Genomic DNA, 27,042 nt, shown 5'->3' with positions numbered 1-27,042 from the left:
AAAACACACAAGGTGATAAAACAAGCCAGAGGAAAATCATTTGGGCAAAAATTGAAAAAGGATCCCCAGTCAAATTTATAGAAAATATTCCTTTATTAACTTTTGGTCGAGAATATGTTTGTATATTTTCAGAAAACAACTCTGAGACCATGTGGATTCTAGCAAGAGAAGAATCGACAGGACTACTCCAGCCATGAAGACAGAAGAGAAGCAGTCCAGAGACAGAAGACGCTGATATGGCCTTCCCATACTAGCAGTTAGCAGCTGTGCATCACTGTAGATTGCCCAGGACCAAACCAGACAGAGTCGGACCTGCATTACCACCATTTGTCCACCATCCAGAACTGAAATGTCAGTGCTGACATCTACACATAAGGAACTGTTGGACATTGAAATTGGGTCTCAAAAGAACTGTTGGCCCAGAAAGAAACTCACTACAGACCGATTCATTTGCCTGTCACCATTACCATTATTGCTTGTCTCATTTTCGGTTCTTATAAGTGTATTTCTAATAGCACATGATCTCACTCATCTAGGGGAAATAATGAACAACATAGACTGATGAACAAGAACAGACCCAGAAACAAGGAGGCATGGATCAGACTGTCGGGCCTCGGGGGGAGGGTAGGGAAGGGTGGGGATAAAGGGAGAGATCAACCAAAGGACTTGTGTGCAGACATATGAGCCCAACCAGCGGTTAAGGACAACAGGGGGGTTGGGGCATGTGTGGGGAGGGGGGTGGGATGGAAATTGGGGGACGAAGACAAATATGTGATACCTTAATCAATAAAGAAATTAAAAAAAACAAAAAGCAAAAAAAAAAAAATTGTCCCCTCGACCAGGAGTTCAACCAGCAGGCCGGCCGGCCAACTGCCCATGTCCAATCCCCCTGGCCAGGCTGGCCGGTCCCGACCCATGCAAGAATTCATGCACCGGGCCTCTAATAAAATATATATATATATATATATATATATATATATATATACTGAGTGTATATACTGAGTATATATATATATGCGTTCAGAGATCATAATAATCTGGCCACTCAGTGTATATGAACATTAGTACATAATAAAGGTGGCAATTTCAAATCAGTACCAGAAAAATAACTCATTTAATAAAAGTTATTGGGAAAATTAGTCACCTAGGAAAGAATATCTAACTTCCCATTTTACGTGAAATATAATTCTAGGTAGATAAAATATTTACACTTTTAAAAATGCTAGTGAAAAGGTGAGTGAATTTGTTTATAGTCTTGAAGTGGGGAAGGACTTTTAAAGTATGACATACCCCAGAAACCATAAAGAAAAATATTTATGAGTTCAATTAAGCAAAAACTAAAAATATGTTTGCATGGCAAAAGGCATTATAAAGTGAAATAAAAACATAACAAATTTAGGGGAGAAAGAAAAAACATTAATGCCTTTTTATGAAAAACCGTTACAAATTAATAAGTAAAAATGTAGTTAATTTAATGAGCAAAGGGCATGGGCATGCACCTAATAAAGAAAAGAAATTCCAAATACTACAATAAATACACAAAGATAATCAACCCTACTGGCAAAATGGAAAACTTAATACAAATAGTAAGAGATAATTGTTTATTTAGTTTGACAAAAAATAAAGACTATTTTATCTAGTATTGCCAAATATATGAAGAAATTAACAGTTTAATAGCATGTAAACTGATAGTATTTAACCCTTAAACAGTCTCAAATACGTGATGGTAATTAGTTCAATGGAAACATTTATTGTGTTTTTATATATTTACATAGCAAATGACAATAGAGTTTGTTTACAATGGATACATGCTTTCACAGAACATTACTGACAGTATTTAGACAATCTTTTATTACTTTATTATATGTAACTTGTTTGATTATGTTATGGGGCAATCATGAAAAAGATATTGAGTGTAGTCCAGTTTTATTCAGTCACCTTAATAAGTAAATTGAATTATTAGATTGATCACTCAATGATAAACAACTGTAAAATTGTCAGTGTGTGATCACAGATAGACAGGCAGTAAATGTCGGGTAGTGTAATCATCATCATACTGTCAAGGTCTAGTAAAACATTGTATTGAGGGAAGCTCCAAGGGATAGCTGCTTCACTCTTAACCTTATCCAGAAAATTTCAATTCAAAGTGGAAAGGGGAAATATAATAGATAAAAAAGAAAAAAGTAAAATAGAAACTAAGTAGAAAGAGTTGTAGGCTATAGAAGTTAGAAAAATAAATCCTAGTAGCCATAAATATATTTATATCACATATTTGCATAGTTAATCTTAGACACCTCTACCTTAACTAATTCTTACATTTTCAATATTAATCTGTTGCTGTTTCCTCCTTTAACCTAAATTGTGTTTGAAGTAACAAGCAAAATATCTTGGGAGGTACATTAACATTTTGCTAATAGATACATTAAGGAAAATTTTTCTTTTTAACAGCTTAATTATATCTACAGAGAAAAATATACATGTAAGTAAATTTACATGAACCTTCCTTTAGAATATCTATCACCTTGCATACCCGTACAAATCTCTTTGCTCATTGAAATGAGAATCTATTCTTTTTTGAGGCCAACACATAACAATTCAGTATGAATGATGCTGTGCAATTATGTCCATTAAGATAGAGAATTGACTACATTTTTCAAATAAATAATTGTGAAAAATGTCTGAAGTCTACCTTATGAATAGAAAAATGTCACAAACATGGGTGTATGTCCTTTAAAATACTCAAGATTTCTGCATCTGGTTTTGAGGTTCCTTTTTGTTCAGTACGTAGGTAATAACAGATGACAAATGATGGTGGAGTATTTCCCAAAGTAGAAAATTAGGAGATGTTTAAAGGTTCCTGGTTCATGATAACAATAAAATTTGCCTTGCATTTCCCTCTATTGCACCTTGATTCTCAGGATTCATTAATAGCTTTATGAAGTCAGAAATAAATTTTGACTAGGCTTGACTATAGCAATAAGCAACACTCTATGAGAGTTTCTCTTTGCTCTGGGCAGACAAGGGCTCCCTGACATAGAATGTTCAGGGATACTGGAACAGATGTCCAAACATGCTTCCTGATATGAATCTTTTCAGAGCTCTCATGGAAAAAAATCCTGCCCACAGTTAGGGTTGAGATTTGACTGACAGAGAGATAGATAATATGATGGAAGGCAGATATCAGAGAGAAACAACAAGAAATTTATAAGCAATTCATTACAACTTGGGAAGATGTCTGGCGAGTGGTACAGATTCAAAATATAATCCCATTACTCTTCCATTTCAGAATATTTTTTATGTTGTTGCTTGTATATTTTTCCATATGAATTTTAGAATCAGCTTCTAAATTTTAGTTTAAAATAATAACTTGTTAGTGTTATTATTAGAACCACATTATATTTATAAATTTCTTGGGGATAATTTATATATGTGTAATGTTGAATCTTTCTACATAGGAACATGGCAGGCCTATCCATATATTCTTATATTCTTTTTAGTGTTTAAAAAAGTTCTCTTTTTTCTCTAGATAGTTTGGCTCAGTGGATAGAGCATAGGCCTGTGAAGTGACGGGTGCTGGGCTTGATTCCCGTCAAGGGCCTGTACCTTGGTTGCAGGCTTGATCCCTGGCCCTGATGTATCTCTCACATTGATGTTTCTCTCTGTCTCTCCCTCTGCATTCCACTCTCTCTAAAAACTAAATGGACAAAATGTCTTCGGATTAGAATTAACAACAACAAAAGTTTTCTCTTTTTTTTATTTTATTTTCTCTCACCATTTATCCCCTTAAAATAATTGTTGATAAAAAAATTTTTAAATTGTTGATGTAAATGAAATTATTAATAAAAAGGAAAAAGTTGAAACATTAAACATTTAAATTCCTTAGTTTACCAATAAATAAATATCCAATTCTTTCCTAAAAAAAAAAAAAAAAGTTTTCTCTAACACTACTAAAAAGTATACTTAAAATGGTTAAAATAGTGAAATAAGCCAGACAGAGAAAAACAAATACAGTATGACCTCACTTTCAGGTGGAATCTGAAAAAATCAAACTCATAGATATAGAGAACACACACATTGATGGTTGTCAGAGGTGCATGTGGGGGACTGAGCGAAGGTGGTCAAAAGCTACAAACCTCCAGTTATAAATTAAATAAGTCCAGATATGCAATGTAAATTTTTAAGTGTTTGAAGGGGTAAAACATTTTCTTCATTTAGGTATTACATTTATTTCTAGGTATTTTGTAATATTTTTGCTATTGTAACTGGTTTTTGCAACAGAACTTTTAATATTATATATGTATATATCCCATACATTAACATTTACTTCACTACCTTACTAAATTCTTGTTTTATTAATTTTTATGTTGATTCTCTTGTATTTTCCAGTTCCACAATTATATTTTCTGCAAAGAATAATAGTATGTTTTTCTTCTTTCCAATTTTATACTTGAGTGTCTTTTATTTCATATAATGAAGTGTTAAATAACAATGGATAGAGTGGAAATTCCAGACATCTTGCTGATTTTAGTGATAACAATGTCTTTGTTCCCCCATGATATTGAATTTTGGACTTAGATAAATGTAGTTAATCATGTTAAAGAAGTATTGATGTATTTTTATTGAGTTTTTAAAATTGAGACTTGTCATTGAATTTTGTCAAATGCCTTTTCATCATCTATGGAGATGAGCATATAATTTCTCCTTGAATCAATTAATATGGTCAATTATTTTAATAGATTTCTAAGTAGAATTCTAAATTCTTGATTTCTACAATAAATCCTATTGGTCTGGATGAATGTTTCTTAATATGTACTACTGGATTCTGCTTGCTAATATTTTGTTTAGGATGTTTTAGTATGTTTTTTTATTAAGATACAACTCAGATGCTCTAATGTACCCTTTCAAAGTGTACAAATCAGTGATTTTAATAAAATATCAAGCTGTGTAACCATAACCAATAATTCCAGAATATGTCAGCACATCAGAGAGAAACTCCTTACCTATTAGTAGTCACTTCTCAACCCCTAATCTACTTTTTACCTGAGTGCATTTACCTATTTGGATATTTCATATAAATATAATCATCCTTGTGTATGGCTTTTTTCACTTAGCATAATGTTTTCAAGGTTCAGCTGTGTTGTAGCAGTTATTTCATTCATTTTATTGATGAATAATACTCCACTGTATGGATATACCACATTTGTTTATGCTTTTATCCAGTGATGGACATTTGGGTTGGTTTCAGTTTGGGGCTATCTATACTAATAAAAGGGTAATATGCTAATTAGACTGGGAAACCTTTCAGGAGACCTTCTGGATGTCCTTCCAGAAAAAGCCATGGTGGCAGGGCCAAGGCAGAGGCAGTTAGGAGCGATCAGACCAGGAGGGGAGGGCAGTTGGGGGTGATCAGGCTGGTGAGGGGGAGGAGTTGGGGTGAACAGGCTGGCAGGAGGGGCCAGTTGGGGATGAACAGGCCAGCGGGGGGGTGGCAGTTGGGGGCAATCAGGCCGGCAGAAGGGGCAGATGGGGGTGAGCAGGTCAACAGGGGGCGCAGTTGGGGGCAATCAGGCTGCTAGGGGGGCAGTTGAAGGTGATCAAGCCAGCAGGAAGGCAGGTGAGTGGTTAGGAGCCAGTGGTCCCAGACATCCCCTGAGGAGTCCCAGATTGATGGGCTGAGGGACACCCCTCTGTGCATGTATTTCATGCACCAGGCCACTAGTCTATATATAAAAGCCTAAGTGACCAGCTAACTGGACAGTTACTATGATGTGCACTGACCACCAGGGAGCAGATGCTCAACACAGCAGCTGCTGAGCTGTGGTCACTTGGGAGCGGTGGTTCTCTGGTGTTGCACCCAGAACCAGAGAGGAGGGAGCCTGATTCTGAGGTGCGTCACCAGAGAACCACCCTCTCGCAATCTGGGACTCCTCAGGGGATGTCAGAAAGCTCGTTTTGGCCCCATCCCCACAGGCCAGGCAGAGGGACCCCACCGGTGCACAAATCCATGCACTGGGCCTCTAGTTATTAATAATTCTCCTATAACTTTCATGTACAAGTTTTTGTGTGGACATATTTTTCCCTTCATTATATACCTAAGAATGGAATTACTGGATTATATGGTAACCTTTTTTTTAACATTTTGAGAAACCGCTAAATTATTTTCCAAAGTAGCTGTTTCATTTTATAGTCCCACAAGCAATGTATGACAGTTCTAATTTTTCCATATTCTTAACCTTTTGCACTCAGATGTCGAGTGTGACTGGACACGGTTAGCATCAATAGAAGCTCATCTGTCGAATGTTTCAAAAAATATCACACCATGAAAAATTATAGAGATTAAAATTACTCTTTGAATGTATCAATAATTTGAAATATAAAAAAGTCCAAATAAATAAGTTTGTATGAAAAGAAACTCCAGTTTTTTATTCTACTGCCACACTTTGTAAAATATGGGGTATTTAAAAAATTAAATTCCAAGTAGAATAAAGGAATCGAGAAAAAAGCAAGCGAGTGCAAAGGGTTAACAATACTTGTAATTGTCTTCCTTTGTTATATCCATACAGTGGGTGTAGAGTAATACCTAATTGTGGGTTTCATTTTCATTTCCCCAATACATATTGAGGCTGAGCACTTTTTACATGTGTTTATTGATTATTTCTTTATTTTTTGAAATATGTCTATTCAAAACTTTTTCCCATTTTAATTAGGTTATTTGTCCTTTTATAATTTCACATTCAGTTCTTAATACAGTCTGGTCACTAAACTTTTATCTGATATAAAATCTGAAAATATTTCCCCTCATTCTATAGGTTGTCCCTTCACATTTACGATAGTATCCTTTGAATATAGATGTCTTTAACTTGATACAGTTCAACTTTTATTCCTTTAGTTTCTTGTGCTATAGGTGTCATATCTGAGAATCTATTGCCTAATCCAAGGTCACAAAGATATACTGCTATGTTTTCTTCTAAGAGTTTCATTTCTTATATTTAGGTCTTTGATCCATTTTGAGTTAAGTTTTGTATACGGTGTGAAGTAGGGATTCAATTTATTTCGTTTGCATGTAAATATCCAGTTGTCTCAATTCGTTGAATTTTGGGGGGGGGGGCATCTTTGTTAAAAATAGATTTATTATAATAGTATCATTTTATTTTTGGACTTTCAATTTTATTCTATTGGTCTTTATGTCTATCCTTTTACTAAAACCATAGTCTTGATAACTGTAGCACTGTAAAAACTTTTGAAATAAGAGTGAGTCCTCCAACTTATCTACTTTGTGTTATTATTGTCATAAAACTACATCTTTATACATTGAGTATCCATCAACTTAGTTTATTTGTATTTTAATTATATAGGAGAAAAAAGGAATTACAAAAATGCAGTTATACTCTCCTTTATTTACCTGTTTAGTTGCCTTTAGTGGTTCTTTATTTTTTTATGTGGATTGTAAATATTATCTAATGACCTTTCATCTTATTAATTTCCTTTGAGCACTCCCTTTAGTATTTCTTATGTCAGATCTGTTAGTCATAAGTTCTCTCTCTCTCTCTCTCTCTCTCTCTCCCTCTCATTCTCTATGAATGTTTTAATTTCTCATTATTTTTTAAAGATAATTTTGTCATATATAGAATTCTTGCTTAACAGAATTTTCATTCACCCTTTGAATGCCATTCTACTACCCTCTGACCTCCATGCTTTCTGATGAGAAATAATTTTTTAATTTTATGAAGGATTCCTTACACATGATGAGTCACTTCTCTCTTGTTGCTTTCAATTTTCTATTTTTCTTGGCTTTCAAGTTTTTATGATGTGTTCAGGTATGGATCTGTTTTAATTTATCTTGGCATTTATTGAACTTCCAAAATATGTATATTAATGTCTTTCCTCGTATTTGGGGAGTGTTTAACAATTATTTCTTCAACATTTTTCTAACGCTTTGTCTCTGTCTGCTGCTTCTGAGACTGCACTTTTCATATCTAGATATTGTTGATGGTGTTCCATGGTTCTAAGTCTCTATTTACTTTTCCTCATTTGTTTTTCTTCTTGTTCTTCACATTAAATAATTTCAATTGATCTATCTTCACATTTTTTGATTTTTTTCTGCCTGTTTAAATTTACTGTTGAACTCTTCTAGTAAAATTTTCAACTTGTCATTGTACTTTTCAACTAAAGAATTTCTATTTACTTTTTATAATTTTTATTTTGTCATTTTCTATTTAGTGAAATGCATTCTCATGCTTTCCGTTAATTATTTTGACATGGTTTATTTTAGAATTTTAAACATATTTTTAAAAGCTGATTCAAACTCTTAGTCTAGTAAATTTAACATCTGGGTTTCTTCAGGGATATGTCTATTGATTTCTTTTTATTTCTTGTTTCTTTATGTGTCATACTAGAGGCCCGGTGCACGAAATTCGTGCACTGGGGGGAGGGGGTGTGTGCCCCTCAGCCCAATCTGCACCCTCTTCAATCTGGGACCCCTCAGGGGATGTCCAACTTCCAGCAGTCAGACATCCCTCTCACAATCTGGAACCGCTGGCTCCTAACCACTCACCTGCCTGCCTGCCTGATTGTCCCTAACCCCACTGCCTGCCTGCCTGCTCGCCCCTACCTTGATCTCCTGCCAGCCTGATTGCCCCTACCTTGCCCTCCCCTATCAGCCTGATCACCCCAAACTACCTGTGCCTTGGCCCCCAGTCTGGCCTCCCTCTGGAGGCACCACCCCCATAACCCCAATGCTGCTGCCACTGCAGCTGGTTATGGCTGCCTGAGCCTTGGCCTTTGTAGCCACTGCAGCTTTGTCTGGAAAGATGTCCGGAAGACAACCACTCTAATTAGCATATTACCCTTTTATTAATATAGATTTGGGGACCATTACAACCACACAGAACTTGAAGAAAACACATGGCCCTGGTCAGTTTTGCTTAATGGAGAGAGCATCGGCCTTTGGACTGAAGAGTCCAGGTTTGATTCTGATCAGGGGCACACATGCCTGGGTTTCGGGCTCAATCCCCAGTAGGGGGCCTGTGGGCGGCAGCTGATCAGTGATTCTTTTTTTTTTTTTTTATAATATATTTTATTGATTTTTCACAGAGAGGAAGGGAGAGGGATAGAGAGCTAGAAACATCGATGAGAGAGAAACATCCACCAGCTGCTTCCTGCACACCCCCACCGGGGTATGTGCCAGCAACCAATGTACATGCCCTTAACCGGAATCGAACCTGGGACCTTCCAGTCCGCAGACCGACGCTCTATCCACTGAGCCAAACCGGTTTCGGCTGATCAGTGATTCTTATCATTGATGTTTCTATCTCTCTCTCCCTCTCCCTTTCTGAAATTTTAAAAATATATATTTTTTAAAGAAAACACATGATCTTCACTTTGGGCTTTGCCATCTTACAATATCCTTTGTGCAGTGTTTTAACTTCCCTCAACTTTCCTTTACCCACCTTTAAAGTGCAATCTATTTTGGGGAAGATGATCAGGAAAGTGATTCCAGTGGGTAGAAGTTTTTTTGGAGGGGATGGGTCATGAAGATATTTAAAAATTGAGCATGGTGATGGTTGTACCACTCTGAATTTACTTTAAAAAACCAGTTCATTGTACACTTTAGGTGACATGTACAGTATATGGGTTATATCTCAACAAAGCTGTTCTTTTATTTCTTTTTAAATAAAGACCAGTCTTATAATCAGTTGCAGATGTTTTCAGAGGCCCCTCAAGATTTGCTTACCATGTCCCAAATCATGGCTGTGATTCCCAGTTGCCTCCAGTCCTGGTGGATCTGGATGGTGTGGTTTGCAAAGGAGAAGGTGGCAAGAGGCTTATGGAATTTCGGCAACCCCATTCCCCCGGTCTCCTCATAGGGCACCAGGGCCATTCCCACTGTGCCAGCTCTGCTCCCTTTAACCTGTTGGGCAAAAGAATCCTGCTTGCTCTGGCCAGAAAGTGCATTCTTTCTTAGGTGGCCCGGATGCTTTTTTTAAGGTCGTTTTATGGATTCAAAAGAATAAACAGAGATGTGGAAAGCTTTTGTCAAAATCCTTTTACATGGTTCTTCCAGTCTCATAGGAAATGAGATGTGGCTCTGAATTCATCCCAAAGTGTGTCTTTGGGCAAAAGCACCCAGAACGGCACAACTCCTGCAGAATGCCCCACACACTTTGCTGTCAGGACTCAGGGGGGATTGAGGGTGAGCGAGGCTGCGGTGCCAGCACAGGACCTGGGAGAAGGTAGCGCTTTCTACACTGCCCAGGCCACGTGGACTACAGCAGTACCCGCCCAGGTGGGCAGGGTGTTTCTGCTGTTTTGTTTTGGTCTGGCCTCCACCCCGTCAGCCACGGACCTGTGCCTGCACTGAGACTGAATGGTTTGATGGCCCTACTTTTTGGTGGAGAGTGGATGCACTCCCAGAGACTGGCAGTTAGACTCTGGCGGCTTCTGAGTCCCTTGCGGGGAGAGCCCGGCCCTGGGTCAAGAACAGACTGAGGCGTCCTCGGCCAGGAGGCCTCCTTGGGCTAGGGGCCGCCACAGTTTGAAGGCTGGTCATGACCCCGATCCTGGCGGGGGTCTCCTCTGGGGCGCTGGCAGGCCTGGGCTAATGGCCGCCCCGGTTTAGAGATTGGTCAAGCCCCCGATCCCGGCGGGGGTCTCCTCTGGGGCGCTGGCAGGCCTGGGTTAGGGTCACTGGCGGTTTGGAGGCCGGTCACGCCCCCGATCCTGGCGGGGGTCTCCTCTGGGGCGCTGGCAGGCCTGGGTTAGGGTCACTGGCGGTTTGGAGGCCGGTCACGCCCCCGATCCTGGCGGGGGTCTCCTCTGGGGCGCTGGCAGGCCTGGGCTAATGGCCGCCCCGGTTTAGAGATTGGTCAAGCCCCCGATCCCGGCGGGGGTCTCCTCTGGGGCGCTGGCAGGCCTGGGTTAGGGTCACTGGCGGTTTGGAGGCCGGTCACGCCCCCGATCCTGGCGGGGGTCTCCTCTGGGGCGCTGGCAGGCCTGGGTTAGGGTCACTGGCGGTTTGGAGGCCGGTCACGCCCCCGATCCTGGCGGGGGTCTCCTCTGGGGCGCTGGCAGGCCTGGGTTAGGGTCACTGGCGGTTTGGAGGCCGGTCACGCCCCCGATCCTGGCGGGGGTCTCCTCTGGGGCGCTGGCAGGCCTGGGCTAATGGCCGCCCTGGTTTAGAGACTGGTCACGCCCCCGATCCTGGCAGGGGTCTCCTCTGGGGCGCTGGCAGGCCTGGGCTCTGGCGCCGCAAAGGGAGAGGTTCCTGAACCTGCTTCCCACACACCTAGGCTAGGATACATCTTGTAGGAGGCTGCTTCAATGCCGGGGGTCGGTGACCAGGTCCTCCGGAGCCTCGTTTTCTGGACTGCAGTCCCACGTCTCCCAGTGCCCCAGCCTCGGATGCGCCCCCGCAGTTGCCCCCACCACCAGCCACCTCAGCGCAGTCCACAGCAGCTGAAGCTAGCCTCTTGGAAGCCAGGCCACCACACCCACCACCCCTAGTAGCTCTCTGCTGCTCGCTCTCTGTGCCCTGTCCTCTGGGGTGGGGGAGTGCTCCCAGCCCAGAGGCCCTCCCTCCCTCCGCAGCCTGGCTTGGGAAACTGGCCTCGTGCTGGGGCTCCGATGCCAGCGTCCCCACTCGGCCACTATGGGTGCGACGCGGACCCACGGAGGCCAACCTGGAGAACTCGGACCCGAGCTCTTGCATCCGGCTGCTCAGATGCCCTCGGTGGTCAACTACCACCCGCTCCTTCCGCCGGCCCCATTGATCCCTCTCAGCACCAGCCATTTAGGCCAGGGTGGCGATCGCCCGGGGACCCCTGCCCCGGGAGCGGCTGGCTCAGCCTGGCCACGCCCCCCCAGGGTGGCGAGCACCCGCTCGGCCCGGCCACGCCCCCCCGGGTGGCAATCAGCCCCGGGGACCCCCGGAACTAAGAGGATTCTGCCCCGCCATTTTGGTCTTCTCAACTGCTGGATAGGCCACCCGGAGTCCCGCCCCCAGCCTCTCGCAGGCCCAATCATGGGCATAGCGGAGGTGCGGTCAATTTGCATGTTTCTCTATTATAAGGTAGGATATATATATATATATATATATATATATATATATATATATATATCCTGTATATATATATATATATATATATATATATATATATATATATATACTGTATATATCAGTAATAAAGCAGAATGAAATTAAAGGAATTAATAATTTGACATGACATTAGAAATATAACAGCAAATTAATTAACACAAGTTATGGTTTCATAGAATATTCTTCAAAACTTTGAAAGGGCAGATAATTACAAACCTGATAAAACTCCTCCAAAACAAAAAGCTTCCAAATTCTATTTATAAAGTGAGTTTAACAGACTAATATCAATGAAAAACTTCTAAACAAAAATGATTTCAGCAAAAATGGCAAAAGAGAGCCTCTTAAAATTTTCTCCTCCATAAAGTCAAGAAAATTGTCAAATTGAAATTTTTTTTCCGAACTCTATAAATCAACCAAATGCTTGCAACAATCTTGAGAGTGTCTATTCAAGAAAAACTTTTTAAATTTTAGCAATACCAGCAAGCAATGTGACTCTTAAACTTTTCCTATTCTGATTGGACTCTCCAGATTTAAGGTAGCCTTGAAAACTAATAGTCTGCTGTTTTGGTGAAAACCAGCAGCCTATCAGCAATTAGAGAAAGTGGAATCAGATTGGAGCTGCTTCAACCTCCTAGTTCTCAGGTAACTGCCATTATTTGACCTGTCTAATGATTTTCTAGGACAGCTTACTTGCAAGGCTGTCTTTATTTGACATGTCTCAAAGCTCAGTCAGTGCAAACAAGCCTTTCTCTGTAAGACATTGGTTAAAAAATTACTGGGAAGTGTTTGACTTTGTGGCTGCATAGGAGATAAATAACAACTGGGGTAAAGAATAAATTATAAACCAAATACTCTAAAAGTTAAAGCTGGGGAATGAGATGTTCATAGGGGCTTTTGTAAAGCTTTAACATATGCCTGGTAATTTTTAAGGTCGTGCACATGTGTTAGCCTATACCAAAGGCTGTGCACATATTCGGACGTGTCAATATGCTCAGAAAAGTCTTAAGAAGGACCTAAATAAACTCTCATGTCTGGCTGACTTTTAGTCTCCTCAAGTAGGAAGTGAAAGCTAAGGCAGAGTTGTCACCTGCTTGGCTGAATGTTGAAGGTATGCCCCAACATGCAAAGCCTAAGAAACTTATTGGATTAAAGTATTTCAGGAAACCCCTGTCCAGTTATTAGCTGACCATTAAAATAACTGGACACTTTTTCAGCATTTACATATGACAAAGAATATTTCCTTTACAGAGTTAACTTGGAAGAGCAGCAACAAGAACAAACCCTGGGGAAAGAGTGGCACACTATATTATTTAAAGTGTTAAGTTTTAACAAAAATATCCTACCTTATAATAGAGAAACATGCAAATTGACCGCACCTCCGCTATGCCCATGATTGGGCCTGCGAGAGGCTGGGGGCGGGATTCCGGGCATAGCGGAGTGGCCTATCTGGCAGTTGAGAAGACCAAGATGGCGGGGCAGAATCCTCTTAGTTCCGGGGTCCCCGGGGCCGATCGCCACCCGGGGGGGGGGGGCGTGGCCGGGCCGAGCGGGTGCTCGCCACCCTGGGGGGGCGTGGCCAGGCTGAGCCAGCCGCTCCCGGGGCAGGGGTCCCCGGGCGATCGCCACCCTGGCCTAAATGGCTGGTGCTGAGAGGGATCAATGGGGCCGGCGGAAGGAGCGGGTGGTAGTTGACCACCGAGGGCATCTGAGCAGCCGGATGCAAGAGCTCGGGTCCGAGTTCTCCAGGTTGGCCTCCGTGGGTCCGCGTCGCACCCATAGTGGCTGAGTGGGGACGCTGGCATCGGAGCCCCAGCACGAGGCCAGCTTCCCAAGCCAGGCTGCGGAGGGAGGGAGGGCCTATGGGCTGGAAGCACTCCCCCACCCCAGTGGACAGGGCACAGAGAGCGAGCAGCAGAGAGCTACTAGGGGTGGTGGGTGTGGTGGCCTGGCTTCCAAGAGGCTGGCTTCAGCTGCTGTGGACTGCGCTGAGGTGGCTGGTGGTGGGGGCAACTGCGGGGGCGCATCCGAGGCTGGGGCACTGGGAGACGTGGGACTGCAGTCCAGAAAGCGAGGCTCCGGAGGACCTGGTCACCGACCCCCGGCATTGAAGCAGCCTCCTACAAGATGTATCCTAGCCTAGGTGTGTGGGAAGCAGGTTCAGGAACCTCTCCCTTTGCGGTGCCAGAGCCCAGGCCTGCCAGCTCCCCAGAGGAGACCCCTGCCAGGATCGGGGGCGTGACCAGTCTCTAAACCAGGGCGGCCATTAGCCCAGGCCTGCCAGCGCCCCAGAGGAGACCCCCGCCAGGATCGGGGGCGTGACCGGCCTCCAAACCGCCAGTGACCCTAACCCAGGCCTGCCAGCGCCCCAGAGGAGACCCCCGCCAGGATCGGGGGCGTGACCGGCCTCCAAACCGCCAGTGACCCTAACCCAGGCCTGCCAGCGCCCCAGAGGAGACCCCCGCCGGGATCGGGGGCTTGACCAATCTCTAAACCGGGGCGGCCATTAGCCCAGGCCTGCCAGCGCCCCAGAGGAGACCCCCGCCAGGATCGGGGTCATGGCCAGCCTTCAAACTGTGGCGGCCCCTAGCCCAAGGAGGCCTCCTGGCCGAGGACGCCTCAGTCTGTTCTTGACCCAGGGCCGGGCTCTCCCCGCAAGGGACTCAGAAGCCGCCAGAGTCTAACTGCCAGTCTCTGGGAGTGCATCCACTCTCCACCAAAAAGTAGGGCCATCAAACCATTCAGTCTCAGTGCAGGCACAGGTCCGTGGCTGACGGGGTGGAGGCCAGACCAAAACAAAACAGCAGAAACACCCTGCCCACCTGGGCGGGTACTGCTGTAGTCCACGTGGCCTGGGCAGTGTAGAAAGCGCTACCTTCTCCCAGGTCCTGTGCTGGCACCGCAGCCTCGCTCACCCTCAAGCCCCCCTGAGTCCTGACAGCAAAGTGTGTGGGGCATTCTGCAGGAGTTGTGCCGTTCTGGGTGCTTTTGCCCAAAGACACACTTTGGGATGAATTCAGAGCCACATCTCATTTCCTATGAGACTGGAAGAACCATGTAAAAGGATTTTGACAAAAGCTTTCCACATCTCTGTTTATTCTTTTGAATCCATAAAACGACCTTAAAAAAAGCATCCGGGCCACCTAAGAAAGAATGCACTTTCTGGCCAGAGCACGCAGGATTCTTTTGCCCAACAGGTTAAAGGGAGCAGAGCTGGCACAGTGGGAATGGCCCTGGTGCCCTATGAGGAGACCGGGGGAATGGGGTTGCCGAAATTCCATAAGCCTCTTGCCACCTTCTCCTTTGCAAACCACACCATCCAGATCCACCAGGACTGGAGGCAACTGGGAATCACAGCCATGATTTGGGACATGGTAAGCAAATCTTGAGGGGCCTCTGAAAACATCTGCAACTGATTATAAGACTGGTCTTTATTTAAAAAGAAATAAAAGAACAGCTTTGTTGAGATATAACCCATATACTGTACATGTCACCTAAAGTGTACAATGAACTGGTTTTTTAAAGTAAATTCAGAGTGGTACAACCATCACCATGCTCAATTTTTAAATATCTTCATGACCCATCCCCTCCAAAAAAACTTCTACCCACTGGAATCACTTTCCTGATCATCTTCCCCAAAATAGATTGCACTTTAAAGGTGGGTAAAGGAAAGTTGAGGGAAGTTAAAACACTGCACAAAGGATATTGTAAGATGGCAAAGCCCAAAGTGAAGATCATGTGTTTTCTTTAAAAAATATATATTTTTAAAATTTCAGAAAGGGAGAGGGAGAGAGAGATAGAAACATCAATGATAAGAATCACTGATCAGCCGAAACCGGTTTGGCTCAGTGGATAGAGCGTCGGTCTGCGGACTGGAAGGTCCCAGGTTCGATTCCGGTTAAGGGCATGTACATTGGTTGCTGGCACATACCCCGGTGGGGGTGTGCAGGAAGCAGCTGGTGGATGTTTCTCTCTCATCGATGTTTCTAGCTCTCTATCCCTCTCCCTTCCTCTCTGTGAAAAATCAATAAAATATATTATAAAAAAAAAAAAAAAGAATCACTGATCAGCTGCCGCCCACAGGCCCCCTACTGGGGATTGAGCCCGAAACCCAGGCATGTGTGCCCCTGATCAGAATCAAACCTGGACTCTTCAGTCCAAAGGCCGATGCTCTCTCCATTAAGCCAAACTGACCAGGGCCATGTGTTTTCTTCAAGTTCTGGGTGGTTGTAATGGTCCCCAAATCTATATTAATAAAAGGGTAATATGCTAATTAGAGTGGTTGTCTTCCGGACATCTTTCCAGACAAAGCTGCAGTGGCTACAAAGGCCAAGGCTCAGGCAGCCATAACCAGCTGCAGTGGCAGCAGCATTGGGGTTATGGGGGTGGTGCCTCCAGAGGGAGGCCAGACTGGGGGCCAAGGCACAGGCAGTTTGGGGTGATCAGGCTGATAGGGGAGGGCAAGGTAGGGGCAATCAGGCTGGCAGGAGATCAAGGTAGGGGCGAGCAGGCAGGCAGGCAGTGGGGTTAGGGACAATCAGGCAGGCAGGCAGGTGAGTGGTTAGGAGCCAGCGGTTCCGGATTGTGAGAGGGATGCCTGACTGCTGGAAGTTGGACATCCCCTGAGGGGTCCCAGATTGAAGAGGGTGCAGATTGGGCTGAGGGGAACACACCCCCTCCCCCCAGTGCATGAATTTCGTGCACCGGGCCTCTAGTATATATATATATATATATATATATATATATATATATATATATATATATATATATATAAAATCTCCCTGAATTTTCCCCTGCACACTACTTTAGCTATATCTCAAAGGTACTAATATATAATGCTTTAATTATATGTTTTGAAGACATTCATCAATATTATATTATTTCTTTAACTCTCAAATTTTGTGAAGGATTTGTTTTTCATTTACAGGGAGAAAACAGTTTTTATTATTATAAACAAGATTTATAAAGTTATAGACTTATTTTATTATAATCAGAAAGTATTTTTTGAACTATATCAATATTAGTGTACATTGTAGAGTCTATTGGAAAGGATTTTTCCTTCTCTATCTTTTAGAATAAAGCATTCCATATATATCAAAAGTTACCTATTAATTATATTATCTAGTTTAGCAATATTTTTACTTATTTTTGTTGATTTGACATAGACTGAGAAAGAAGAATTATTATTCCACTAGTGTATTATTATCTATTTCTCCTTTTATTTATTTTTCTTTCTCTTTATCCAGATGGTTCACTGTTTATTATTATTATTTGTTGTTGAAAGTATTACATATATCCTCTTCATTCCACCATTGATCCCTTCTAACCTGCCCCTGCCTCTCACTCCAGGCCTTCACCATGCTATTGTCTGTGCCCATGGGTTATTCATATAAGCATACAAGATCTTTGGTTGACTTCTTCCCACCCACCCACCCCTGCCTTCCCTCTGAAATTTGACGGTTTGTTCCATGCTTCTATGTCTATGGGTCAATTTTGTTCATCACTTTATTTTCTTCATTAGATTCCACATATGAGTGCGATCATGTGATACTTGTTTTTCTCTGACTGGCTTATTTCACTTAGCATAATGCTCTCCCATTCCATCCATGCTGTTGCAAATGGTAAGAATTCCTTCTTTTTTCCGCAGCATAGTATTCCATTGTGTAGATGTACCACAGCTTTTTTATCCACTCATCTACTGATGGGCACTTAGGCTGTTTCCAGATCTTAGTTATTGTAAATTGTGCTGCTATAAACATAGGGGTACATACATACTTTCTGATTGGTGTTTCAGGTCTATTAGGATATATTCTTAGAAGTGTGATGACTGGGTCAAATGGCAATTCCATATTTAATTTTTTGAGGAAACTCCATACTGTTTTCCATAATGGCTGTACCAGTCCGCATTCCCACCTCTAGTGTACAAGGGTTTCCTTTTCTTCACATCCTCGCCATCACTTGTCATTTGTTGATGGTAGCCATTCTGACAGGTGTGAGGTGATACCTCATTGTCATTTTAATTTGCTTATCTCTGATGATCAGTGACTTTGAGCATTTTTTCATGTCTCTTGGCCATTGGTATGTCCCCTTTGAAGTAGTGTCTATTTAGGTCCTTTGTCCATTTTTAATTGGATTGTTTAACTTTTTTTGTTAAGTTATATGTGTTCCTTATATATTTTTGATATTAACCTTTTATCAGATGTATCATTGCCAAATATGTTCTCTCCTACAGTAGGTTCCATTTTCATTTTTTATGGTGGTATCTTTTGCTGTGAAGAAGCTTTATATTTTTATATAGTCCCATTTGTTTATGTTCTACTTAGTTTCCTTTGCCTTGGAGATGTATCCGCAAACATATTGCTATGACAGATGTCTAAGATTTTGATGTCTGTGGTTTCTTTTAGGATTTTTATGGTTTCACATCTTGCATTTAATATTTTATCCATTTTGAGTTTATTCTTGTGTGTGGTGTAACTTGGTGGTCTAGTTTCATTTTTTGCATGTATCTGTCCAATTTTCCCAACACAATTTATTGAAGAAACTGTCTCTGCTCCAATGTATGCTCTTGCCTCCTTTGTCAAATATTAATTGAGCATAATGGCTTGGGTTGATTTCTGGGGTCTCTGTTCTGTACCATTTATCTACATGTCTGTTCTTGTGCCAGTACCAGGCTGCTTTGATTATAGTTCCTTTAGTATAACTTGATATCTGGTATTGTGATCCCTCCAACTTTGTTTTTCTTTCTCAAGATTGCTGCAGCTATTTGGGATCTGTCTTAGTTCCATATAAATGTTTGGAGTATTTGTTCTAGAACTGTGAAATATGCTGTTGGTATTTTAATAAGGATTGCATTGAATCTGTAGATGGCCTTGGGTAGTATGGACATTTTAATGATGTTAATTCTACCAATCCATGGGCACGGTATATTCTCCCATTTGTTTACATCTTCCTCTGTCTGTTTTTTCAACATCCTATAGTTTCTGAGTATAAGTCTTTTACCTTCTTGGTTAAGCTTATTCCTAAGTATCACAACTTTTTTTGTTGCAATGGTAAATGGGATTGTTTGTTTAGTTTCTCTTCCTGAGAATTTCTCATTGTGATATAAAATGCCATCAATTACTGTGTGTTAATTTTGTATCCTGCTGGATTGCTGAATTCATTTATAAAATCTAGTAATGTTTTGGTTCAGTCTTTAGGATTTTCTATGTACAATATTATGTCATCTGCAAATAATGAGAGTTTTACTCCCTCCTTTCCAATTTGAATGCCTTTTATGTTTTCTTCTTGTCTAATTGCTGTGGTTAGGCCTTCAAGTACTATGTTGAATAAGAGTGGTAAAAGCTGACATCCTGTCTTGTTCCTGTTCTTAGGGGAAATAGTGCCGAGAACCAATTCCAGCATGTAATAATTACAAGAGTTCCGTCAAAAGGTTGATGGGACTTGGGCGGCTCAACAAGGGTGAGCCACAAATGTAGTTTACCTGTTGGAACGGCTAAAAGGCACTTCCCCCAAAGCTGAATAGGATAACGGTTTGCTGCCAGACAGCTCAGGGCATTTTATTGCCTCCTGTTGGCCAAACACCTGAACAGCTGTAGGCTATTTCCCAAACTGACAATGCTTCTGTACCCTTTGATACCTTACCCTTTAAAGTGTATATTTCCACCTTGCCTTGGGACAAATTGTGTTATAATAAATACCACGGGGTCCTTAGACAGGTAGAGTCTTTAGCTCCCTTTAGCTGAAGCTCCTCTGACCCCCAATGCCTTTCAAAATTATCTTTCGTCTCCAGACTCTTTAATCATCTACGCTCAGCCCCTTTCTCCAGAATGCTGAACCCTCCTTAGTAAGGCTGGGAAAAGAACCCCGGCAAATAGTTTTAGTTTTTGCCCGTTGAGCATAATATTGGCTGTAGGTTTGTCATATATGGCCTTCATTATGTTGATCTATGATCCCTCTATTCCCACTTTGCTGATAGTTTTATCCAAATTAGGTGTCGGGTTTTGTTGAATGTTTTTTTCTGTGTCTATTGGTATGATCATGTGATTTTTGTCTTTCCATTTGTTTAAGTGATGTATCACATTTATTGATTTGCAAATATTGTACCAGACTTGCATCCCTGGAATAAATGCAACTTGGTCATGGTATATGATCTTTTTAATATATTGCTGGATCTGATTTGCTAATATTTTGTTGAGGATTTTAGCATTTTTGTTGATCAGGGATATTGGCCTGTAATCCTTTTCTTTGTAGTGTCTTTATCTGGTTTTGGAATTAGGATAATGCTGACCTCATAAAAAGAGCTTGGAAGTGTTCATTCCTCCTGGATTTTTTTGAATAGTTTGAAGAGGATAGGTGTTAGTTCTTTTTTGAATGTTTGGTAAAATTCTCCTGTGAAGCCATCCAGATGTGAGCTTTTGTTTTCTGGAAGTTTTTTATTACTGCTTCAATCCTCAATTGTTATTGGCCTATTCAGGTTTTCTGTTTGTTCCTGATTCACTTTTGGAAGATTGTATTTTTCTAGGAATTTGTTCATTTCATCCACATTGTCCAGCTTGTTGGCTAATATTTGCTCATAGTATTTTCTTACAATTTTATGTGTTTCTTTTACTTCACTGCTTTTGTATCTGATTTTATTTATTTGGGTCCTTTGTTTCTTGATGAGTCTGGCTAAAGGTTCATCAATATTGTTTATCTTTTCAAAGAATCAACTCTTGGGTTCAATGATCTTTTGTATTGTTTTTTAGTCGCTATGTCATTTATTTCTGTTCTAATCTTTATTTTTTCTTCTATTTACTTTGGGATTTTCTCTTGTTCTCTTTCTAATCCTTTAAGTTTTAGGGTTAAATGGTTTATTATTAATTTTTCTTGTTTTTTTGAGGTAGGCCTGCAGTGCTATGAATATCACTCTCGGGACTTCTTTTGCTGTGTCCCAGAGATTTTGTGTTGTTTTGTGTTCATTTTCATTTGTTTCCAGGAAGTTTTTGTTTCTTTCTTAATCTTACTGATACCCTATTCATCCTATATAATAAAAGGGTAATATGCAAATAGACCGAACAGCAGAACCGAACAACCAATTAAAGTGTAATATGTTAATGATATGTTAAGACTGCTCAACTGCTTTCTATGATGTGCACTGAGCACCATGGGGCAGACAGTCAACTGGTCAACCAGTCGCTATGATGTGCACTGACCACCAGGAGGCAGATGCTCCGACCGGTAGTTTAGTTTGCTGCTGGGGTCTGGCCAATCAGGACTGAGGGAGATGGGCTGGACATGCCCTGGAACCCTCCTGCGGTCCCTCTCCAGCCCTATCAGTGGGGTCCCTCAGCCTGGCCTACGCTCTCTTGCAATCTGGGATCCCTCTGGGGATGTCAGAGAGCCAGTTTCAGCCTGGTCCCACAGGCCACTCCCCTTGGTAGGGCGCCAGACATAGGGCTCATGGCTGGCGAGTGTTACTGCAGCAGCACAAGCCTCTACCAATTGGGGACTGATTGGGTGTGAGCCCGCAGCAGGCACAGTGGGGCCAGGATGAGCGGGAGCTGCAGGTAGGAGCTGCAGGCAGCATTGGACTGCAGATTTCGGCCCAATCTTTGCACGACACCCAGAGGGACCCCACCTGTGCACAAATTCAGGCAATGGGCCTCTAGTTGTTTTATAAAATGCTATTTGGATTCTATGTGTTTGAATGTTTCCAGTGTAATTGGTTTCTAATTTAATTCCATTGTGATCTTAGAAGGTACTTGATATGATTTCATCTTCTTGAATTTGTAGAATTATTTTGAGTTCTAACATCTGATCTATCTTTGAAAATGTCCCATGTGCACTTGAGAAGAATGTCTACTCTGGAGCTTTCAGGTGATATGTTCTATAAAGGTCAGTTAAATCCATCTGATTTAGTGTGTCATTTAGAATCACTGTTTCCTTGTTAATTTTTTGTCTGGAAGATCTATTGAGTGATATGAGCAGGGTATTAAAGTCCCCTACTGTGACTTTTATTGCTGTTGATCTCTCCCTTGACATTCTCCAGAAGTTTTTTTTTTTTATATATATTTAGGTGCCACTGTATTGGGTGCATATATGTTTACCAGGGTTATGTCCTCTTGTTTGATCAATCCCTTTAGTATTATGTAGTCAACTATTGTCTATTATGATGGCCTTCATTTTGAAGTCTATTTTGTCAGATATGATTATTGCTACCCCAGCATTTTTTTTTATTATTTCCATTGACATGGGTATCTTTTTTTTTCATCCCTTCACTCTCATCCTGTGTGAGTCAGTTGTTCTGAGGTGGTTCTCTTGTAGACAGTATATATTTTGGTCATGTTTTTGTATCCATTCAGCTACTCTATGTCTTTTGATTGGAGCATGTAATCCATTGATATTTAAGTTTATTTTTGATAGGTACTTATTTATTGCCATTTTAATTCTTTATGTCTATTATTTCTATCTCTATTTCTTCTTCTCATTACAGAAGTCTCTTTAGCATTTCTGTCAGTGCTGGTTTGGTGGTAATAAACTCCTTTAGCCTTTTTTTTTTGGTCTGGGAAGCTCTTTATTTCACCATCTATTTTTGAATGAAAACCTTGGTGGATATAGTAATCTTGGCTTCAGATCCTTGCTTTTCATTACTTTAAAGACTTCATGCTATTCCCTTCTGGCATGTAGAGTTTCTCATTAAAAATCAGCTGACAGTCTTATGTGAGCTCCTTTTTAGGTAGCAAATTGCTTTTCTCCTGCTGCTCTTAAGATTTTCTCTTTGTCTTTAAGTTTTTACATTTTAATTATGATGTATCTGGGCAGGAGCCTGTTTGGGTTCTTCTTGCTTGGGACTCTCTGTGCCTCCTAAACTTGTGTGACTTTTTCCTTCACCAGGTAAAGGAAGTTTTCTGCTATTATTTCTTCAAATTCATTCTCTATTCCTTGCTCACTTTCTTCCCTTTCTGATACTCCAATTATTCAAATATTGTTACGTTTCATGTTGTCCCACAGCTCTTTTTTTTTTTAATATATTTTATTGATTTTTTACAGAGAGGAAGAGAGAGGGATAGAGAGTTAGAAACATAGATGAGAGAGAAACATCGATCAGCTGCCTCTTGCACACCCCCTACTGGGGATGTGCCCGCAATCAAGGTACATGCCTTCGACCGGAATCGAACCTGGGACCCTTCAGTCCACAGGCCAACACTCTATCCACCGAGCCAAACCGGTTTCAGCAATCCCACAGCTCTCTTAAGCTGTCTTCCTGTTTTTTAATTTTTTTTCTTTTTGTTTCTCTGACTGATTTCTTCTATCCTATATTTTAGTTCACTGAACTGATCCTCAGTTTCCCCTAATTTTTTGTGTATTCCTTCCACTGTGTTCTTTATTATTGTTGTGTCATTCTGCATAGTTACTATATATTTTTTCTTGTTCTTGAGCAACCATGCCATCATTATTCTGAACTCTATATTTGATAAATTTCTTATTTCTTATCTCCATTTCATTTAGCTCTTCTTCTGGGGAATTCTCTTGTTCTTTCATTTCAGGCTTTTTTTTTTGTATCCCCATTTGGGTTGCCTGTTTGAGTTTGTGTCTATGTATTAGATAGATCTGCTATGACACCCAATCTCTAGTACAGGCAATGTCAGATGTTCTTTCTGACTGGCCCTGAGTACTCTGTTTGGAGCTATTAGCAATCCACAGCTTGTGACTCACTCTGCTGGGGCTGAGTGCCTTTGGAAAGAACTAAGATGTGCACAAAGATCTGCTTTTCCAAGCCCCAGTCCCTGAATCAGAATAGGCAAAGACTCAAAGCCTCCAGTGAACTGCCTTTATCTGAAGTCTGATTGTTAGTTTGTCTTGATTAGCCTCAGGCTATTAACCACAGGTTAGGGTGAGAGGTTTTCCAACAGGGTGGGGCAATTGCTTCTGCCTTGAGGATGATTGTTATTCTCAGTTTTTTCATGAGCCTCAGAAACTCCACATGGTGGGGCAAGGTGTTTTCCAATATAGTGGGACAATTGGCTTTTCCCCCAGGCAAAAACTGCCTGCATGGTAAAGGTCTGCCTGAGAAAGATGTCCTCTGCAGTATGAAGGAATGACTCAGCACAGAAAACCAGGTGTCTGCCTTCCAAGCTCTAACCCAGAGCCCCCAACCATGGCTTCTGCTTACCCAGCTCCAGTCCACTCTGCCAAAGCTCAAGGTGAGTGGCTGTACATGAAAAATTGTTTGTTGCCATTTTAAGAGGGTCACTGCATTTCCAGCCATCTCTCCCTGGCATACAACAACCCTGCTGATTTTCACAGCCAAGTGTTCTTTGGATACCCTTCTTAGTTCTGGTGCTCTGGGCTTGGGAGCCCAGCTTGGGGTTTAGACCCTAGAGTTTTCAGTGGGAACCCCCCACCACTGAGATATCTCTCTAACTTAAGCTGTTGTCTGTGGGAGCCTCGCCAGCCCTTTCATGCCTCCATGCTTCCTACCATCTCAGTGTGGTCTCCACTTTCCATCCTTGGTTATCAGGGTCCTCTCTAGGTACTCTTCAGTTGATTATTCAGGATGTTTTTTATCTATTTCAGTTGTAATTCCAGCTTGGTCCTTGGAGTGTGTCAGTGTAGCTTCCACTTACTCCATCAACATCTTGTAATTTCCTCCTTTTGTTTCTTATGATTTCTGCTCTACAAATGCTTATATTATTTTACTTGGTGCTATGTATACATCTATTTTATCCTACATGTGAATTCCATCCTTTATCACTATAACATGTTCATCGCTGTCCTTTTTAATGTTTTGGGGCTAAATTTCAAGTTGATTTATATTAAGAACCTGACCTTTGGCTTATTTTTTTTATTTTATTTACCCTTTATTTACTTGGCACTCTCCAGCATGAATTTTTGCTTTGTGATCTTAATCTTAAATTTCTCTTTAAATTGGTGATACAAGTCCATTTAAAATATGTTAGTTCTTGTTATATAATAAAATAATTAATTAAATCATATACTCTTTCTCAATATTTTCTTTTGATCTTACATGCAACTATTACTTCCCTCAAATATTACTATGCCTCATCATATTTAAATGGTATCTTTGATCCCCATCTATTACAAGTGAGGTCACAAATAGACTTATTCTGCCTATACATCCTTTCATTCTCCTTCCAATTTTTATTAATTATATAATTTTTATATTTTCAAGGCATGTGCCATTTACATTCTGTTCTGTCACTCTATCCCACTTTGGTTTTGGTCTTAATTATACAGTTAAATATATTCAAAGTTCATTGTCAATCATTTGGTTTAATGTACTTTTTCATCACTTTTTGGCTCAAAATGGTCCTCTTATGGTTTCTTCAGAAAGGCTCACAGAAACAATAGTCTCTGAAATATTGCCAATTCAAAGGCACTTGTCCGTAGTCTTTACAAATAAAGGACAGTTTGACTGGATATAAATCATTGGCTCACATTTTTTCCCTTGAATACCTTACAATGTTTTCTCACTGTCTTTTAGAATTTTTCTGTGGAAAAATCTGAAGCTAGCCTAATTCTTTCTCTATAACAACCATTAACTTTACTGGACATTTCCCAGTATAACCATTCTGGTTCAATTTTTTCTTACACACAATGTCCCTTACACATTTCTTTCTATATATAAATTTGCCTTTTTTCAGTAGATTTTTCTTTAATTATATGTGCAAATATTTGTTCCATTCAATTATTTCAGTTTTCATCTTCAGGTGTTTCATTACACATACATTCACACTCCTTTGCCTGGCTTATAAGTTCCTCACTTTCTCACCCATCCTTTTACAACTCTTTATTCACTTTATTATTAGCCTCATCATTATTTGCTTTCAAATTTCTGTCTTTTATATTTCTAACCCTGTTTCTCATCATATTTGTTCTTTTTGTGATTCCACCAGTTTTTCTTTTGTTACTGATTTTATTGCTCTTCACTTTCTTATTTCCTTAGTGATTCCAACTCATACTTCATTGTTTCTGTTTTCTCATTATTTTATCCCAACTGCATATTTTTTATCTATAATCTTCCTTTTTAAAATTGATTATTTTTTAAAATCTTTATTGTTCAGATTATTACAGATGTTCCTCCCCCCCCCCCCCATAGCTCCCCTCACCTGGTTCCCACCCCAGTCCAGGCCTTCTCTCCCCTACCCCACTGACCTCATCCATAGGTTTCAGCTCTTTGTCCAATCTCTTCCAGCACCCCCACAACCCCTTCCCCTGAGAATTGTCAGTCTGCTCCCTTTCCATGCCCCTGATTCTATTACATTCACCAGTCTGTTCTGTTGATCAGGTTTTTTTTTTTTTATTCATTTGGCTTTTAGGTTCACTTGTTGAAAGATATGCATTTTTTGTCACTTTGTTGTTCATAATTTTTAACTTTACCTTTTTCTTCTTCTTCTTCTTCTTCTTCTTCTTCTTCTTCTTCTTCTTCTTCTTCTTCTTCTTCTTCTTCTTCTTCTTCTTCTTCTTCTTCTTCTTCTTCTTCTTCTTCTTCTTCTTCTTCTTCTTCTTCTTCTTCTTCTTCTTCTTCTTCTTCTTCTTCTTCTTCTTCTTCTTAGAGAATACCTTTCAGCGTTTCATATAATACTGGTTTGGTGGTGATGAACTCCTTTAGCTTTTTCTTGTCTGTGAAGCTCTTTATCTGACCTTCAGTTCTAAATGATAGCTTTGCTGGATAGTAATCTTGGTTGTAGGTTCTTGCTATTCATCACTTTGAATATTTCTTGCCACTCCTTTCTGGCCTACATAGTTTCTGTTGAGAAATCAGCTGACAGTCGTATGGGTACTCCCTTGTAGGTAACTAACTTTTTCTACTGCTGCTTTTAAGTTTCTCTCTCTGTCTTTTGCCCTTGGCATTTTAATTATGATGTGTCTTGGAGTGGTCCTCTTTGGATTCCTCTTATTTGGGGTTCTCTGCACTTCCTGGACTTGTAAAGTCAATTTCTTTCACCAGG

Source organism: Eptesicus fuscus, chromosome 1 (assembly GCF_027574615.1).
Source record: "Eptesicus fuscus isolate TK198812 chromosome 1, DD_ASM_mEF_20220401, whole genome shotgun sequence".
NCBI lineage: Eukaryota > Metazoa > Chordata > Mammalia > Chiroptera > Vespertilionidae > Eptesicus > Eptesicus fuscus.
This window is presented reverse-complemented; position numbering follows the sequence as displayed.